Source organism: Stenella coeruleoalba (genome assembly GCF_951394435.1).
Source record: "Stenella coeruleoalba genome assembly, chromosome: 2".
In the NCBI taxonomy this organism is placed as follows: Eukaryota; Metazoa; Chordata; class Mammalia; order Artiodactyla; family Delphinidae; genus Stenella; species Stenella coeruleoalba.
The window spans coordinates 160,611,278-160,630,996 of record NC_137147.1 but is presented as its reverse complement, the minus strand read 5'-3'; the positions used below and the strand labels follow the sequence as shown (position 1 = coordinate 160,630,996).

General features: G+C 36.4%; 1 long non-coding RNA gene across 2 annotated transcripts in view; it reads right to left on the bottom strand.

Moving 5' to 3' along the window:
• Nucleotides 1-19,719, bottom strand: part of LOC307182682 — a 193,619-nt gene that overhangs the window by 5,626 nt on the left and 168,274 nt on the right. The window contains exon 10 of one of the 2 annotated variants that reach the window (XR_013827233.1): nt 5,509-5,681. The exons of the other annotated variant lie outside the window; for it this stretch is intronic. This is a non-coding gene — a long non-coding RNA (uncharacterized lncRNA). Of the gene's footprint in view, nt 1-5,508; nt 5,682-19,719 lie in introns of those variants that run through there. 2 annotated transcript variants of the gene reach the window in all.

Here is a 19,719-nt window from a genome sequence, read left to right as displayed (position 1 = left end):
TCAGTGAAGATATAAAGAATGCACGGTCCTGCAATCCCCACATGAAAGGGTAGCAGTTCTTCACATTTCTGCAAAGTCATGTCACGCATAAAGAAGGATGCCTTCTGCTTTAATGACTGAGTGTAAATACTGCAGCAAGAAACAATGTTTAGAATTAAAATGAACTTAGGGGTGTGGTGTGATGGTGTCACAGAATCACAGCTTGGTAGAGCTGTCTGAAAATTTTCGGTCATTTTTTTTTTTTTTTAAGAAGATGTTGGGGGTAGGAGTTTATTAATTAATTAATTTATTTTTGCTGTGTTGCGTCTTCGTTTCTGTGAGAGAGCTATCTCTAGTTGTGGCAAGCGGGGGCCACTCTTCATCACAGTGTGTAGGCCTCTCACTATCACGGCCTCTCTTGTTGCGGAGCACAGGCTCCAGACGCGCAGGCTCAGTAGCTGTGGCTCACGGGCCTAGTTGCTCCGCGGCATGTGGGATCCTCCCAGACCAGGGCTCGAACCCGTGTCCCCTGCATTAGCAGGCAGATTCTCAACCACTGGCGCCACCAGGGAAGCCCGGTCAATGTTTATATTGATGCTTAAAAGAAAACTTTGATAGTTATCTGGGAATGTAGAATAAATGAGGAAGTTGGGTTGGAAGGATGGGAGGGAATCCAGGCAATAATGGCATAAAAATGTCCAATTTTCTTTAAAACAATAACTATGAATAAATGTTCAAGTTTCGCACAGACGATTGGATTTTTACTTAGCTCCCATGGCATAAATGAACTATGAGTCAAGTACATTCTTAATACTTATCACTGACTCTGTAGTCAAAACTGACATTTTCTTTCCTCTCAAGTCTAAAAGTGTATATAATTTCTTATGCTTGGTTATACATCTCCAGTTTCTCAGAGTTTTCTCAAAGGATGGAAAATACGTGAGTTTAAAGGAATATATGAAATTTCATAAGTTGTAGATGGTATAGGTGTGGGTGACAGTTTCTGCCAGAGCAAGTGGATTCATAGCATCAGGCTTGAAAATAAGCAGATTACATTTGACAGGAATGTGGAAATGAAATATATACATATTTATAAACTACATTCATCTGTAAAGGAAAATAATTTAGTATTTCAATATAGTGCATGAATCTAAAAAGGGAGGTATCAGAAAAGATGAGGAATTAAAATATGTTTGAAGGAGCAACAAAGGCCTCATCCTGGATTTCACATACTTCTGTTATGTGTGAAGGGACTTGAGGATTCTTGACCTAGTAACTCGTTCAAGTACTTCAGTTCTGACATGTCAAGATAACTCTGAATACATAATTTACAAGTGGCATAAGAAGACTTTACGTTGCTTTTCAGCTCCATGTTACAAAAAGGACGGTACACATCTGGTTTAAGAAGGGTGACTGAGAGCTCACTGTGTCTGCATTCCTTTGTCATTGTAACCAACCCCACCAGCATGGCAGAGACAGTGTCTATATGAGGATATAGTTAAAAGATGGATAAGAAAGAAGAAACAGCTATCCTGAAAAATTTCTGGAAAACAGAGGCACATTAGATTGTAGTGACGAAAAATGCAAAGAGATAGACACCATAGAAATGAAACCACAACTCAGAACAGACACAGGAGAAGCTTGAGGTGAAGCAGGAGGCATTCTCCTAAGAGGTGGAACCGTGGAGAGGCTATGAATCTGGAGATCTCAGGTATAAAAAGCAAACATGAGGAAAGAGGAGTGTGCTGGAAATCAGTGTTATTAATCAGTATACTCTAAATGAATGGCAGGACAGTTCAACCTCATCAACCCTTTGTCTCCATCCCTCAGCATGTAACCAAAGTGTTTACCTCCAGATTAAAACTGAATTATGGTTACCAAAAAAAAATCAAATTATCCTTCTGGGAAGAGTTTGAAATTTTACTTGGTTTGGTAGCACTCCACAGTAAGGTCTTCCTTGAGTTTTACATTGGAGGGTTTTGTGTGTTTGGGGGCAGAGGGGAAAGGATTGACATGCCTTCATATTTGCTCTCTGTTAACACAAAATAAATTAGATTCCATAGTCTTCACGACTTCTAATTAAAGAGAGCTCAAAATCAACAAGATGAGAGATCTGGCAGGGAAAAAAGAGAACTTAGGCAAATCATACAAAGGACATATTATGAGCAATCTAACCCATCATTGTCAATTTGATTATGTACATCAGCACCACATCATCAAACGGAAGTAGTATGTACGCAGTCAGGTACTGAAAGGATAACTAAGTTTCATTAGCAAGTGGCTCAGATGCTCAGAGCCCCTTCTTGTGCTACGTTCCCTCCTCTCAGTCTGCACCTTATACCCCCAGGGAATTTTCCATGATCAAGTGACTGAGGAAGAAATAATATGGGCCTGGTTTACAGATGATTCTGCATGTAATGCTGGCACTATCTGAAAGTAAATGGCCACATGTTAGCCTCAGTCTAGTGTGACCGTGAAGGAGAGTGTGGAGGAAAAATCATCCTAATCAGTTGAATTTCCAAAAGTACATTTTGAAATTCATTTTTTTCATTTTATCTCTCTTTTTGAGAGGAGAAGAAAAGTTGAAACATTTCTGTGTTATCTTCCACAATGCTCTAAGCATACTCATTTGGCATTTAAAATTATTTTTGTTCATTTATCAAAGGAAGATATTTTAATAAAGATTTAATCCATGGATATGCTTGTGTTCCAATCCTAACAAATTTTATGATAGTAACTGTCCATCTTACTGAGCCAAATTTCACTCTTGAAGCTTCTGAAAGTAAAGAAAAATAATACCAGCTCTTCATAACCTGCATCTCCCTGTGTTTTATGGCCTTTTTCTGGGTGCCCATAGCTCTCTCTCTTGTAGGGTCACTGTGAGGCTAACTGCAAAAATGTGCTTTAGAATTCCGTGAACACCTTGGGTGAGGGCAAAGGAGATGGTCATTACTTCAAGGTATTACTGATATTAAAACTCATATATCTTGTGCCATGCTAGAGGATAGTACCTAAAACTACAGTTGATAGCATCATCTTAGCAGCAATTAAATCCTCAAAAGCACAACGTGAGCATTTTCATTTTAAACCCAATTGTATTTGCCTTCGTCAGTCTCCCTCAGTTCCACACATGAATGGCCTGCTCTGTTATTATACACCATAGGGATGTTCTGGTCCCAGAGCAGAGACCCTGTTGGTGTACTGTAGAGAACAGATCAAGCATTAATGCATGACTGTGGCTCAGCTTTGTAGGAACACTGAATTCCATAAATGGAAGAACATTTTGAAAAAAGCAGTGCAAGAAATTACCAGTGGCTGAACGCAACAACCAATTACAAAGAAACTGGTAGTTTTCCTATACCGCAGGCTGTTTTCCTTTATGCGTTTTGTAAGATGTTACATGACGTATGGTCATGTGCACCTCAGGCATTTTTAATTTGGAGAGAAACATGACGGCTGCTCAAAATAAAGGAATCTTTCACATCTTTCAAGTTCCCTGGGCTGCAGCCATGTACTATGTAGAACAGAATTCTGGTTCCTCATGTGCCTGTTTACTTAGATACAGGCTTATCTTAGGCACTGCTGGTATTGATTTTCTATGTACAGGAAGTCCTCATGTTTAGGATAGTCATAAATACTTCAGTAACATGTATCTCCTATCATCTGCTTCCATTTCAAATAACTACTCATCAAAGGTTGAACTCTTGCTGGAGTTGCTCAGTTCTTGATCTCCCAATTTATTTTCTAAAATATTCTATTATGTGTGCTATCAAAGGGGAGTACATAATCAGATTCTTTAGTTAAGGATTTTAGGATAAAGTATAGCTCACTATACCTTTTTAATATTTTCTTCCAGATCAGTAACAAGTAGAGACATAAATAAAAGCACCATTACTCATGAGTAATGACATGTTTCCCTCCTACGAACTCAATAAAGGAAAACTGATCAGCATTAATCATCATTTAGAGTGTTAGTTTTTACTTTTTGACAGACGTTACTTCATAATTACTTTAAATAGTGAATATTGATAATGCAGAATATGAAAAGATAATTTATAAAATGTTATCAGGATAAAGTTGGAGTGTGCAGTGTTATCTCTTTCCTGAAGCCCATCATCCATTCTGAACAATTTTTTGGACTGATACAAATCATCTCTGCATAAACCAATGAGAATAGGAGCCACATTCATGCCAATAAAGCAAAAAAAGTAAAAAAGTAAGAAAATCAACCTTCAACCTGAAGCATGCAAATGGCCCCAGCCTTAGCTCCCTAGACTATCTTTATAAACTTGAGTCCCAGGATATTCTTCCCTAATCTTCCTAAGGTCTTTATTTTGTTCTGTTTCTGTCAGACTTCCTAGTCATTTGAATAAAACTGTTATCTGCTTCCTTCTGATGATTTTCCATAATAAATTAATTTTCTCATGTGACATTAATGTATTGTTATACTTCTCTAAAATATAGATTTCTTGTTTTTCAAAAAGATTAAGCTCCTTTACTATTTTGAATACATCTATTGTATTTTCCACAATTTTTTTGGTACAGATGTATTCAGAGAAAACAATTGATGTTTTTATATCTGATTATATCAAGTATATGTAAAGCAAAACATATACTTGTGTTGATTTGTTATGCATCACTCTTAGTGAGATAGATTTGCTTTTTCAAATATATCTTGTATTTACAAACCAAGACTTGATGTCGCAAAAATCTGTACAAATAAAAGGCCAGGAATAATAATAGTGCATATTTCTGGTCACCAATCTAATGACTATGAGCTTCTCATTAAAATTATTTTTACTAGTTTTGTATATTTCCTTTATGTCCTTGAGAATACTGCATTTTTTCTAGAAGTTTTCTATGTGACTTATCTACTTATAATTTTTATTAATCACAGATTTTAACCTTTCTAACTCATATTTTATTGTATTTGACTCAATAATTGGCAGTATATATGCTTTTATTTTTTAGGTTTGAGACAAAATTAGGACAATAGCATTTGCTTGTATTTTATTCCCATTCAGAAGTCCTTAAGTGTTTTCTGTTTCTGCATATCGATATTGTATAAGCTTTGAAGAATAAAAGCTGTGCCTACGTAGTTGTATATATGTCAGATTTTTATTTTTTCCTACGTTCTTCTCCTTTAGCTTAAAAAAAAAAAATCCAACAAACAAAAAAGTCCCCAATGTCTCATTACATAACCATTTTGCTAGTCAGTGCTTCCTGTTGAAAATGAGACTCAATTAAAACAATTTCTTGTTATCCACAATCAAAAAGATTAATAGCATTTACTCTGTGCACTCCAGATAACCAACTTAACTCTACAGTTTTGTTCAACTAGTTCCAATCTATAAATTACTATGAACTTGAGAATTTTTCTCAAAGGGTCAATTTCTTAACCATGTATGCTAAAACTTTAGGGTGTTTTCTGCTACAGTATAGCAGAATTGCCAAGCCCTTACTGATCTCCCCAGCAAATCTAATGCTACCTCTTAACTTGACCTGTACACTCTGACACTACCTACCTGTCATAATACCATGGTGTTTTATGGTGTAATGTTTTAGGTAATCCTGTATTCTCATCAAGATGTTTAGTCCCGAGTACTGTGCATCCTCTTCAGAATCAGACGTTTCTGCTTATTACTTAGAATATAAGTTAGATACAGCCTCACTTCTGTGGTCCTATAACACTGTTTGTTTACCTAATAGGAGAAAATATGTTGCACTGAAATTATCTGCTTCTGTAACTGTCTCTACTTCTTGAATATCAGCTCTTCAGTAATACGGACTGGATTTATTAAACTCTGTACTGCTAGCACTTAGCAGCTAAATAGTTGTTCAATATACATTTGCTGAATTAAATTATATATGTTAACCTTGCTTCAGACAGAGTAAAACTTAAATAAAGCATCACTTAGAAGAGTATGGAATAGTTCAGAATGTGCAGCCATTCAGGGTGATAATATGTCCCAATAGTTCTCAAGATTATTTGAAGGACGAAGCACCTGGAACTCATAATTCTTTTTGAGAAACATTATACAAATAATTGCATCTGCCTTTCAATTTATTCCTGATTAAACTACACATTGTTTACGCACTGTGATCTCTAAAGGGGAAATAAACAAGGTGAGCCTTTGAGACCAATGATTGCCCTAATTTTCTGCCCAGAGAGAGGTCCTAGGCTATATGCAGAGCCTGACCGTTGCCTGGATTGAGCAAATAAAGTGGACAGTCTGGAGAGGCATAGGGAGCTAGAGTTATAGGGTAGAATAACAGAGAGGAGAGAGATGCAGAGAGAGAGAGAGGGAGAGAAAGAGAGAGAGAGAAATAGAGTGCTCCAGAGATCTGAAGAGCTTACCCTTCCAGACTTCAGCTGAGTGCTAATCTACTCAAACATATGAAGACACTTTTGGAGGCCAAGAAAAGAACCATCAGAAAAAGAGAATCATTACTGGGGTCCACATAGGGCCAGGAATAGTTCACATTCCCATAAATCAGCATGGAAAATGTTTTAATTCGAGGGGAATCACTTAGAGAAGTCAGAAGTGAATTGCTTCAGTAATAGAATAAGATTAAACATGTAACTGCTGTCTTTGAAAGAGAAAAGAGAAGGGATAGGAAAAAACATTTGAATAAATAATGGCCAATAATTTTCTAAATTTGATGTAAACTTATAAACCCACATTTCCAAGAAGCTCAATGAACCAGAGGCACAAGGAGCATAAAGAAATCTGACCAAGAACCATCATATCCAGTTGCTTACAGCAAGTTGTCTTAGTCTGCTCAGGGTACTGTAATAAACTACCACAGACTAAGTTGTTTAAACAAGAGACATTTCTCCCAGTTTTGGAGTCTGGAAGTCCAAGTTCAAGGAGCCTTCTTGGGAGGCCCTCTTTCTGGCCCGCAGAAGGCTGCTGGCTCACTGTGTCCTCAGATGGTGGAGAGAGTGAGAGCGCTGATCTCTCTTTTTCTTCTTTAAGGACACTAATCCCATTATGGGAGCCTCAACCTCATGATTTCGTCTAAACCTAGTCACCTCACAAAGGCGACACCTCTAAGTGTCATCACACTGGAGGGTTAAGGATTCAACATAATGGATTATGGGGAGACACAAACATTCATCTCATGACACAGTTGATAAAGTGAAAGTTTCAAAGGCAGCCAGAGAGAAAATAAACATAATACACAGAGGGAAAAACATAAAAATGACCAGAGACACAGAAGCTGCATCTTTTAAAGAACTGAAAGAAAAAAAAAAACCTGCCAGCTTAATATTCTATACTCAACAAAAATATCCTTCAATAACAAAGGCAAAAGAGGAATCTTTTTTCAGACATACAAAATCTAAAAGAAGTTAGCACCAGCAAACCCGCATCAAAAGAAATGTTAAAGGAATTCCTGTGAGTGGAAGGAAATTGACACCAGATGGAAATCTACACAAAAAGGGAATTGCACAAGAAATGGTAACTATGTGGGTAAATATGAAAAAAATATATATTGTCTTAAAAGTTCCTTTAAAATTATTGAGTTTTTAATACACGTAACAGTATACTATGTGGCTTATAAAATATGTAGAAGTAAATTTTATGATAATATCACAAAGCTCAGGAGGGGAACAAGGACATGTGCTTTTGCAAGGTTCTTTTGTGTGAAGTGGTGTAATATTACTCAAATTGTGATAAAAATGTATACCGTAACTCCAAAAGTAGCCACTAAAAATAGGCAACAACATGTTTTATCTATTAAGTCAAGAAAGAAAATGAAATGGAATCATGACAAATACTCAGTTCAAAAGTAGAAGGAAAAAAGGGAAAGAAAACAAAGAACAGATGGGACAAATAGAAAACAAAGAGCAAGATGATAGGTTTAAATGCAGCCTTATTGCTTGTAAATAGTGTAGACGTTTGGTTACAACAGATTTTCAGATGGATAAAAATTGAGATTCAATTATTTGCTGCTATAAGAAACCTACTTTTATTATGAACAGAAACATAAGGCAGGAGGTCAAGTTGGCCTTTTCTCTAGGAGTGAACAGATGTAGAAGGATATACCGTATAATCACAAGAAATTTGGAGTCAGTATATCGATATCAGATGAAGTAAATTTCAGAGATGTGATCATGTTCTGAACACATATACCTCAAATAACAAAGCCTCAGAACACAGAAAGTAAAAACTACTTGAAGTGCAAGAAGAACTAGACAAATCTACAATTGTGGTTGATGATTTCAACATCTCTCCTTCAGGAATTAATAGAACAAGTAGACAGAAAATCAGTAGGTAAATAGAACATTTGAACAACACTATCAGCCAACTTGACCTAAATAACATTTTGAACACTCTTCTTAAAACAGCACAATATATGTTTTTTCCAAGTATACCCAGATGTTTTTAATAGACATATTCTGTGACATATAACATGACAACAAATTCAAAATAATTTAAATCTTACAAAGTAGTTTCTCTTATAATAGAATTAAATTGAAAATCATTAACAGAAGTATCTGGAAAATCTTCAAATATTTGAAACTAAGTACCATATTTCTAAATAATTCCTAGGTGAAAGAAGAAATCAAAAGGGAAATGAGGGAAATTGGGAAAAAGGGAAGTTGATCAAACTGAATCAAATAAAGTACAACTTATCAAAATGTGTGGACTGCAGTTAAGCAGTAAATTTGTAGCACTAAACTGCTCATATTAGAAAAGAATAGACTTGAATTAATGATTCAAGATTCTAGTTTCTAGTTAAGAAACTAGAAAGAAAGAGGAGCAAATTAAAAAATAGAGAAAGGGAAATAATATTCATAAAAGCATAAATAAAATTGAAAGGAGAAATCAGTGAAACCAGAAGCTGGTTCTTTGAGGTCAGTGTAATTGACCAGGCTTCAGTAAGACTAATCAAGAAAAAAGAAAAGACATGAAGTCCCAAGTGACAGCACTACAGATTTTACAAATATTGAAAAGATAAGTAAATATTATGTCCAACTTTGTGCCACTAAGTTCAAACAACTTACATGACATGGTCAGATTGCTTGAAAGACACAAAGTACCAAAGCTCACTTAGGAAGAGACAACCTGTGTGGTCTGTATCTATTAAATAATATGAATTCATAGTTAAATACCTTCCACAAAGAAAACTCCAGATACACATGGCTACAATGTTTAATTCTACCAGACATTCAAGGAGGAAATAGTAGCAAGTCTACATAAACACTTCTAAAACATTGAGGAGAAATTTCTTCCTAAGACTCTTTCTATAAGACCAGCCTTACTCTGATACCAAAAAACAGACAAGGATGCTTATAAGACAACTAAAAAAAAAAAAAAAAAATTCTTGGGAAGAAGAGCCATATTTTGTGTTTTACGTATGTATCTTGCTTGCTAACAAATGAGCAGGAACAGGCCCAAAAGAATAAAAGAAATTCAGACAGAAATCTGTGACCAAAGAAAATTTCTAATTTATTAAGTTAAATCTTCTCTGAAAATTGGGAAGAGACTTCCAGACTGCTCTTTGCAAATGAGCTTATTTTAAAGATAATTGTTCTAACCAAATATTTATCTGATTCATTTTCAAAAAAGAAATAAGAGAAATTCCAGATGAATTATAATATTACTAGAGAAGATGCCCAAGCTTCTAAGGAACCAGATATTTTCAGAGTTGTGAAGAAAAAATATATATTTGAGACATTAATCAACAACAAAGGAGGAAGAATCAAACTCAAAACATAATCATCAAAGTGGAATAAATAAAAGCACAAAAATGAAACATTAAAGCCCAAGGTAGACTGAGGCAGTAAGAGCACATCTAGAATTCTGGTCCTCTTGCTTGAATGCCATCCTGAGCTACTGAAGTTCTCAGAGAGGCAGTGTGGTGAAGTGAAAAGATGTCTTCTTCCCTGCACATAACTGGTGCCTTATGACCTGATTCTCTTTTGTCTGCTGCATGATACTGTTACTTACTCTTTCCTTTTGCAATGTCCTTTTCCTTCACTTTCACACAGCTCAGACATGGCTTGCAGACACTCAATTTAAGATAACATCATGAGTAAATAAATTGGTGAATGGCAGTGGTAGAAGTTCTCATCATGGCCATGAGTGCTACACAGTCTAAGAAAGTTTTAAGTAATGGTGCCATCAGGATCTATAGCACTCCAGGAATCTAAAGCAACTCAAGACTTCCACTGACATCGTTTACTTTCCTTAATGACATTGGTGTGTCTCCCCACTGGCAATGACATTTAGCCATAGGGGTGGGTGAAACTACTAGCTTAGAAAACATCTAGCTAGTTATAATAAGAGACAAAAGTCCCTGTAACCAAGTCATTCTGTTAGTCACAGGGCACACAGATAATGTAACCTTGCTGCTTGAATGTTCTCTAAAGTTTGTTCTCTTGATAGTTTGTTTAAATCGGGGAAAAATATAAACAGTTCTTTTTCGTTACCTTTCTGATGTAATTTTATTAGCTAATAAGCATTGTGACCCAGGAAATCATAGTTATAACAGTCAGATCATAGATTATGTCTTTATACATAATTTTAATTTATTTTCAGCTTTATTATATAAATTTGTTAAAAAGAAAAGTGAACTTCTGGGGCTTCCCTGGTGGCGCAGTTGGTTGAGAGTCCGCCTGGGACACGGGTTCGTGCCCCAGTCCGGGAAGATCCCATATACTGCGGAGCGGCTGGGCCGGTGAGCCATGGCCGTTGAGCCTGCGCTCCGCAGCGGGAGAGGCCACAACGGTGAGAGGCCCGTGTACCACAAAAAAAAAAAAAAAAAAAAGTGCACTTCATTTCCTATTTATATTCTAGAGTCAATACTGCTTTTGGGGAGAATTTACAATTATAGGTTCATAGAAACAATATAATATGAAGAAGTGATAAATATTTTATTTACCATATTATGCATCTCAGAAAATGTGTGGGCTTCTTTTATACACATGTCCACTTTCATTTAACGGTTTCTTCCTTGTTACTAGAAAGCCCACATTTTCAAATGTTGCTCATCTTGGTTAAATAATGGGTCTTGTTAAACATAGCAACTGATACAAAGACCCCATGAAATATTTACATTTCACAGGTGAATGAAATCACCTTTCTTCTGGCTTTTATGTTAGCTGGCAATGTGCCTGGGATGTAAAGATAAGATAGTGCGGGGGACAAAGATACTCTAGATTACCCGCCTTTTCCATACTATATATTAGGTAGGAACCCAGAGTAAAGTCTTCATGGAACCACCAACAACTCAAGTGGACATAGACCACAGTGACTTATATAAAAGTAGCTCGTGCACAGATGAATTGCTTTTGAACACAGAAGACTGATTTAATTCCCGGGAAGTCAGGATGGGGATTGTATCTGTGATAATAATGGTGTGAGGCAGACAGAAGCTATTTTTAAAGAACTGCCTGGAGGCCAGAGGGCTTCTCCCAATGGGAGACGAGAAATCAGCATTTCTATCTTCACTTCTGAGAGTGGAGCTCTGACTTTCCCAGCCTGCAAATCGCAAAAGCTGAACCTGTATGGATTAGTAAAACATGCTGCAGAGAATAAGAGGAAAAATGCAGCCACACTATTCTGCATAGTGCCTCATCTGTAAATCTGTGATTAATATCTGAGCAGCTTCATGTGGCAAAAAGAAAACTCAATACATAGAAAGTCAGAGCTTGTAAGTCATCATCCTCAGTCCATTGCACTGTTACCAGTTATTGCCTCTGAACAATGCATGCCCGTAACAACTATCCAAGTCATACATAACGCATACTAGATGGGAAAACCCATGCCCACACTAGTCATATTAAATCCACAACTCAAAATGTAAACCCTTTGCTTATTGACATCTCTCTATGTTTAGCATCAGATTCTAATTTTATTCATTTATTTGCAAATGTGGGCTTATCTTTTGGTTGATATTCTTCAAAAGTAAAGATTATATCTCCAAGCAACAAGAACAAACCAAAACAAAAGAAGAAAACAACAAAAAAACACTTCAGCCTGAACTAAATTGCTCTTCTTCCAAGTAAGTTTAATTTGAAGTAATCGAATTATTCTATAAATGATCTTTCTCCTTCTCAAAGCTCACATCAAATAGCCAGAAACATCTGTGAACGGAGAGGAGGCTAGTCAGGGATCTAGGGAGAATTTTATAAACACAGTACAACATTCAGCCTCCGCATCTAAAAGGCTCAGGGAACTGTTCCTGCAGTAAAGGAAAACTGTATCCTTTATTCAGTGCCATTCTTCCCACTTTTTAATGGAGAATTCACTGCTTTTAAAATGCTTAATCTCAGAGAAAAGGAAGTTGAGATAGAGATATTTAAGCTAGCATCAGAGTTAAAAGCAAAGATTGATAATGCTTTTCAGAAAAATGAGACATTTAAAAGTCAGGCTTTAAACAGGGTTACTTTGTGCATGATTCTGTCGTTCCGGGGGTAGGGTATAGCAGGATAAGAAATATCTCACCCTCCTTCTAAATCTTCTGCTGTTCAGTTTTTTATGCTCTGTTTTCACTCTTTTTAATAATTAAAAAGAGCTTTTGCTTTGTTTAAACTAGAGCATGTAATAGTACTTATTGAGTACTTACATTTTCAACTTTAAAACACAGTCTAAACAAACACACATCAAACCTGTAATTCTTTGCTTCAAAAGTCATATTATCTACTAGTTGCTGTCCTGTTTTGCTCATCATTCCCTTTACAGATAAACTTCTGGAAAGAATGTTTCCATTCATTTTCTCCAGTGACTTGCTTCCTAGTCATCCTTCAATCTACTACAATTAAGCTTCTGTGTCCCAAACTCAAATCCAATGATCAGTTTGCCAAATACAATTGATAATTTTAGATCCCATTTTATAAAAATTCACACAAGTACTACATAATTCAGGAATATTCTCCCCTTATACTCTTACTCCTCTTACCACCTCTGAGTTAAGCACTGTCGATCATTTAGTGTCTGTCTTCCTGTTCTCCTGCCTATGCATGTATATGTGTATGTATATAACGCAGGCTGATTAAACCGCTTTCCAGCCTTTGCCTTCTCATCCTTTAATAGATCCTGCAGCTCTTTCTTTATCAGCACTGCAGTGTATGTGGCCCTACAGTGTAGGTGGGGCTACACCATCCTTTCTAATGGCTGTGGTATGGGTGCAGCATGAGGTATATAACTTCTCTGTTGCTGATGAACATTTAAGTTGTCAAACAATTTTCGATGTTTCAGTGAACATTTTTGAATATCACTCACCAACATTTTGGTGAGTCATAGGTAATGCACTTAATAAAATTACAGATACTGCCAAGTCCTACCAAAATCTTTCAACAACTTCTCTCACCACCAACAAATAAAATGCATATCCGTATTCCTGCTTGTGAAACACACTTCTCTGTTATTGACTATCTCATGGTGAAAAAGATCATCTTCCACTGATTATTAGTGAGGGTAATCATCCTTTCCTATATATACTCACTGTATGCCACCATTGCTTTCTCCTTTATAATCTTTTCAAAAATCTTTATGGCATGGTTTGCCAATCAAATTGAGATTAATATTGGAGATTTTTAACTTGAAAGACCTTAACCATTTATGTTTTATATATTGCAAATATTTCTTACATGTGCTATTTAATTTTGAACATTTTAATGTTATATTGTATAATGCATGAGTTTTTGAGTTATATAGTCACGTTATATAGTCATGTCTGGCAATCTCTCCCTTTATTTGGACTGTATGACTTGCTTCTGAAGATCATCAAATGCTACTTTATAGTTTATTCTATTACTCTTCTAGTTCTTTAATCCATCAGGAAATTTCCTCTCTCTCTCTCTCTCCATATATATTTCTAAAACATTTATTGAATTGTTTATAATTGCTGAGTGATTCTTAATATTATGTGTATTATAAAAATAGAACATTTCATAGGCCTGTTTATGAGCTCTCCATTTTTAAAAAAAATGTTTAAAGATTGATTGATTGATAGATTTCTGGCTGTGTTGGGTCTTCGTTGCTGTGTGCAGGCTTTCTCTAGTTGCGGTGAGCGGGGGCAATTCTTCGTTGTGGTGCATGGGCTTCTCATTGTGGTGGCTTCTCTTGTTGCGGAACACAGGCTCTGGGCGTGCAGGCTTCAGTAGTTGTGGCATGCAGGCTCAGCAGTTGTGGCTCATGGGCCCTAGAGCGCAGGATCAGTAGTTGTGGCACACAGGCTTAGTTGCTCCGCAGCATGTGGGATCTTCCCGGACCAGGGCTCAAACCCGTGTTCCTTGCATTGGCAGGCATACTCCTAACCACTGCGCCACCAGGGAAGTCCCAAAGAGCTCTCCATTTTTTGTGCTGGTTACTTGTTTATGTCTGCATGAATAACTCATTATTTCAATTTTTGCATTTTAACAATTCATTTTTATAATTAATAGGGTATGTCCATCCACAGTATTATTTTTCAATATTTATTGATTTTTTTAGTGCTTTTATCTTCAACTTAGTCTTATACCACTCACAAAAATCAATGTGAAGTGGATTAAAGACTTAAAAAAGACCTGAGTCTGTTAAGCTCCTAGAAGACAACATAGGAAAACGCTTCTTGACATTGGCCTTGGCAATAATTTTTTGGATATAGCACCAAAAGAACAAGCAACAAAAGAAAACAATTATAAGTGAGGCTATATCAAATTAAAACAATTTTGCACAGCAAAAGAAATAATTAACAACATGAAAAAGCAGCCTATGAAATGGGAGAAAATATTTGCAAACCACCTATCTGGTAGGAGTTAATATCCAAAATATATAAAGTACTTATACAACTCAATGCCAAAAAAAATCTGATTTAAAAATGGGCAGAGAAATGAAATGGACATTTTCCAAAGAAGACATAAAAATGGGCAACAGGTACATGGAAGGGTGTTCAACATCACTAACGTCAGGGAAATGCAAATCAAAACCACAAAGAAATATCACCTCATACTTGTTAGAATGACTGTCATCAAAAAAACAAGAGATACCAAGTGTTGGTGAGGATGTGGAAAAAAGAGAACCCTTGTGCAATATTGATGGGAATGTAAAGTATTCCAGCCACTATGAAAAACGCTATGGAGATTCTTCAAAAAATTAAAAATAGGACTACCATATGATTCAGCAATTCCATTTCTGGTAATGTATCCAAAGGAAATGAAAACAGGATCTCAACAAGATATTTGCACCCCTATGATATTTAGGGGTGCAAGATATTTAGCACTATTCACAATAGCCAAGATATGGAAACAACCTAAGTGTCCATCAACAGATAAATGGATAAAAAAGATGTGGTATATATATGCTATGGAATGTTATTCAGCCATGAACAAGCAGGAAACTCTGTCACTTGCAATAACATGGTTGGACCTTGGGGGCATTTATGTTAATAATGTTAATATGTTAAATACGTCAGACGGGGAAGACAAATAGTGCATGATCTCACATATATATGAATCTAAAAAAGCCAAACTCATAGAAACAGAGAGTAGAATGGCTATTACAAGTGCCTGAGTTGGGGCGTCTGGGGGGAATTGGGAGATGTTGGTAAGAGGGTACAAACTCCCAGTTATAAGAGGAATAATTCTAATTGATCTAATAGATCTAATGTACAGCATGATGCTTACAGTTAATAATAGTTTACTAAATACTTGGAAGTTTCTAAGAGAGTAGATCTTAACTGTTCTCACCACAAAAAAGTGGTAATTATCCGACATAATGGAAGTGTTAGCTAAGGTTAGGTTGGTGATCATTTTGCAATATATAAGTGTACCAAATCAATACCTTTTACACCTAAAACTTCTACAGCATTATATGTCAGTTATATCTCAATAAAGCTGGGGAAAAAAAAAAAAACAATACTGCCCCCCACCCTGCCCAAAATAACCCGTAAGCCCAGCTTCCTGTGGATTTCTTCTCTCGGTCTGGAAGAACGTATATTTACTAACTGGATCTGAGATGTTGCTCAAGATACAAGCTGTGTTTTTGTTCCCAAACTATATCCTCAGTTCAACTTATCAACAAGGAATGCCAATTAGATGCTCAAAACTCACTGGGCATGGAGAGTACATTAGATCCATAGAATAAACTGAAAAAAGAGTCAATGCAAGAAATAAATTAAGGATAAATATACATCTATGAAGTACAGAATAAAAATTTATGTTACTTGCATTTATACAGAATGTTCTTTTGCATATTTTTTAAGTATAGCATTTATCTTACTGTATATCATTTTATTTACTTCATTTTAATTAGTTTATCCATCTCATATTTGTCAAAGGAATAGAATACTTCTACCTAGTCTGGGAAGGTTCTGGAAATTTGGAGTAGGTCCTCCTGTCTGTTCACTTTTTTTGTTTACTGATCCCCTCCCCACAAGCCCCCTTCCCCTCTGATCCAGTTTCTATATTTGGTGCCTTTTAGGATGGCCTTAACTTCCATTTCAGCAATGCTTGTGACAACCTCATTTAAAGATATTTATTTTCCATTCTTGTCCTTATTTTTTGATAGAAATGTACACTTCTCTAGGTGATGGGGGATCCCCACACCAGACCCATGAAGCTTCTACTGCTACTGATTAAGATGCCAAATCAAATGTGTGCTAACCAAAAGAGCGGAGTTTGCTATCGCACACTTTTAGAGCTCTGAGGAGATGAACTTGGTGAAGAAGCAAGATTTCTGTGGATCTGAGGGCTATCCTTGGCTTGGAAAATATGGTTAGATAATTACTGGAATAAATTTAAAGGAAGCTGTGACATTTCCTGCAGAAAGAGTTGCTCTGTCAGCTTCTACACACACAATATCACTGGCTACCAGATTAGGGCTTAAAGGCTTATACAATCCTTTGATTTTGGAAGTTTTCCCTTAATACTGCTTAGCTCTTTCCCATATCTGCATTTGCTAAGAGTAAATAGTTCATGGTCTTCTACTGCAGTTTCTTGCCTAGCTTGCCTGAATCCGCACCAAATAACTGTGGCCAGATTTGCTAAAAGGATAAGGAAGGCTTCTAGAAGGATTTCAAAGCATCAGGTGAAAACATTTAAAAGCCAACAGATTCTATAAACAGGAATATCAGTTCCTCTGACACCCCAGGGGGTTCACACCCCTGAAGAAATTTGTAAATGTGAACCAGAAGCCCAAAGAGCATACAATGCAATGACAAAAACTGTCACTATACCCCCGAAACCTGAATGATGATGTCAAAGTTATGTGCTCTGATACACACACAAAGCAAGTGGTATTGCTAAGTAGAGAATGATAGAAAAATATTCTGTGGTTTCATTACCTTATTTTTCTCATGATTCCCTACCCTGAGGGTTCTATAGAAAAAGTAGGATTGTGTTAAGGATGGGGATGGTGATAAAAATTAGAACCTTAATGGCTATAATATTAGCTTTTGAATGTTGTCTTTCTCTCTACCCTTCCAATTCCACTTAAAAAGAGCTCTCTACCCTTGCAATTCCACTTAAAAAGAGGTCCAGGAAGTGAGTGATCTCTGGCTCTGAGAAGAAATTAGTCAGACTTAGCTACTTTCTCCTCACACTGTGAACTAATTCTGCAGAATCAGATGACAGAACAAGCTTTTAGCACTGACAGTGTACAGGCATCCTGAACTATTCAAGTTAAGGACCAAACAGACAAGTCCCAAAAGGCATTATTTCTTTCATCAACAATGGGATTTATCACAATGTTGAAATAAAATGCTGAAAATGTTATTTCTTAAGAAGTCTTTGTCAATCTGACTTCTGTCTGCACAAGACTGCAAAATTTCTGTACAGAAGTGACTATTAATAGACCAAACAAAACTAGTTTTTAAAAAAATTCTCCTTTAGTTTAACCTGTTGTTTTTTGTTGCTGTTGTTTACATCTTTATTGGAGTATAATTGCTTTACAGTGGTGTTAGTTTCTGCTTTATAACAAAGTGAATCAGCTATACATGTACATATATCCCCATATCTCCTCGCTCTTGCATCTCCCTCCCACCCTCCCTATCCCACCCCTCTAGGTGGTCACAAAGCACCGAGCTGATCTCCCTGTGCTATGCAGCTGCTTCCCACTAGCTATCTATTTTACATTTGGTAGTGTATATATGTCCATGCCACTCTCTCACTTCATCCCAGCTTACCCTTCCCTGTCCCCGTGTCCTCAAGTCCATTCTCTGGTAGGTCTGCGTCTTTATTCCCGTCCTGCCCCTAGGTTCTTCATAACCATTTTTTTTTTAGATTCCATATATATGTGTTAGCATACGGTATTTGTTTTTCTCTTTCTGACTTACTTCACTCTGTATGACAGTCTCTAGGTCCATCCACCTCACTACAAATAACTCAATTTTGTTTCTTTTTATGGCTGAGTAGTATTCCATTGTATATATGTGCCACATCTTCTTTATCCATTCATCTGTCGATGGACACTTAAACACAATTTGGTTCCTTGCCTACAAGGATTGATGAAATAAGTCAACAATTTCCTGCCACAGAAATCTTAGAAAAGTCTTCGATGGTGTTGAGCTTTCTAGTATGCCACTAATTAAGATTAACTCTTTGGGAATTCTTTGGAAAAAAGTAATCTTATAGAGATACTACTACATGTAAGGATTTGTTTATTTAGGTCTGAAATCTCTATAGAACATCACTCTTGGAAAATGTCAGTGTATCAATCATCTTCCTAAAATGATACCATCCTCCTTTATTAGGTCATGTCTAGGAGGCAATGAAAATTTATATCTTAGGTGACATTCAGAATAAAAGTCTAGAAAACTAGGAGAAAAAAAAAAGCCAAGAGCTATTTAAAGCAATGGTGTGCGACCTTAATAATCACATATCAGTTTTGTAACTGAATGAATATGTATTGGTCCTAAACTTTTGGTTTAGTTACTAAAATCACTGAAATTAGATTAGGAGTAGCTATTATATCATATTCCTCTACTAATTAGTATAGCTCATTTTTATCCACTGGACAATCAATAATTAGTTGTGGAAAGCTGAAAGAAAAAAAAATAATAATATTGGAAATCAAACAATGTTCATGTAGTCAGCAGGATATTAATGATCAAAGTGACCAAATCTTTGCTTTTAGGGGTCTGATTTAACAGAATTAGTGATGAGGTCCTCTCAGATAAAGTGGCAATAATGATGGATGGATGTAGTAATGAGGGTGAGTGAAGAGTTCCCTCTAAGATGTGAAATAGTGGAATTAAGTCATCTATCTAAGGTGGATCATAGCTCTCCCACTCATAACCTTATACTGATGTTCCTGACCTTGAAGTCAGAGACCAGATATATAACAGGAAATCCTTTCCTCCACCAAGGTGCTCTTCCTTAGCTTACCTACTTTTTTTTTTTTTTTTTGGATCAAATCATACAGGGATAGTACTCCTGTATAGCTATAGACTCCTGTAATGGGTTGAATTGTGTCTCCCCAAATTCATATAAACCCAGATATGCCCTTGTTTGGAAATAGGGTATTTGCAGCTGTGATTAGTTTAGATGAGGTCATAGTGGAGTAGGATGGGCCCCCAATCCAGTATGATTGGCGTGCTTATAAAAAAGGAAGATTTGGACACAGGTACACATTTAGGGAGAATACTTGCAAACCCCCAGAAGCTAGAGGAAAGGTATGGAAGAGCTTCTTCCTCACAACCCTCAGGAGGAAGCAACCCTACCGACATCTTGATCTCAAACCTCCAGTTTCCAGAAGTGTGAGACAATACATTTCTGCTGTTGAAGTCACTCAGTTTGTGGTACTTTGC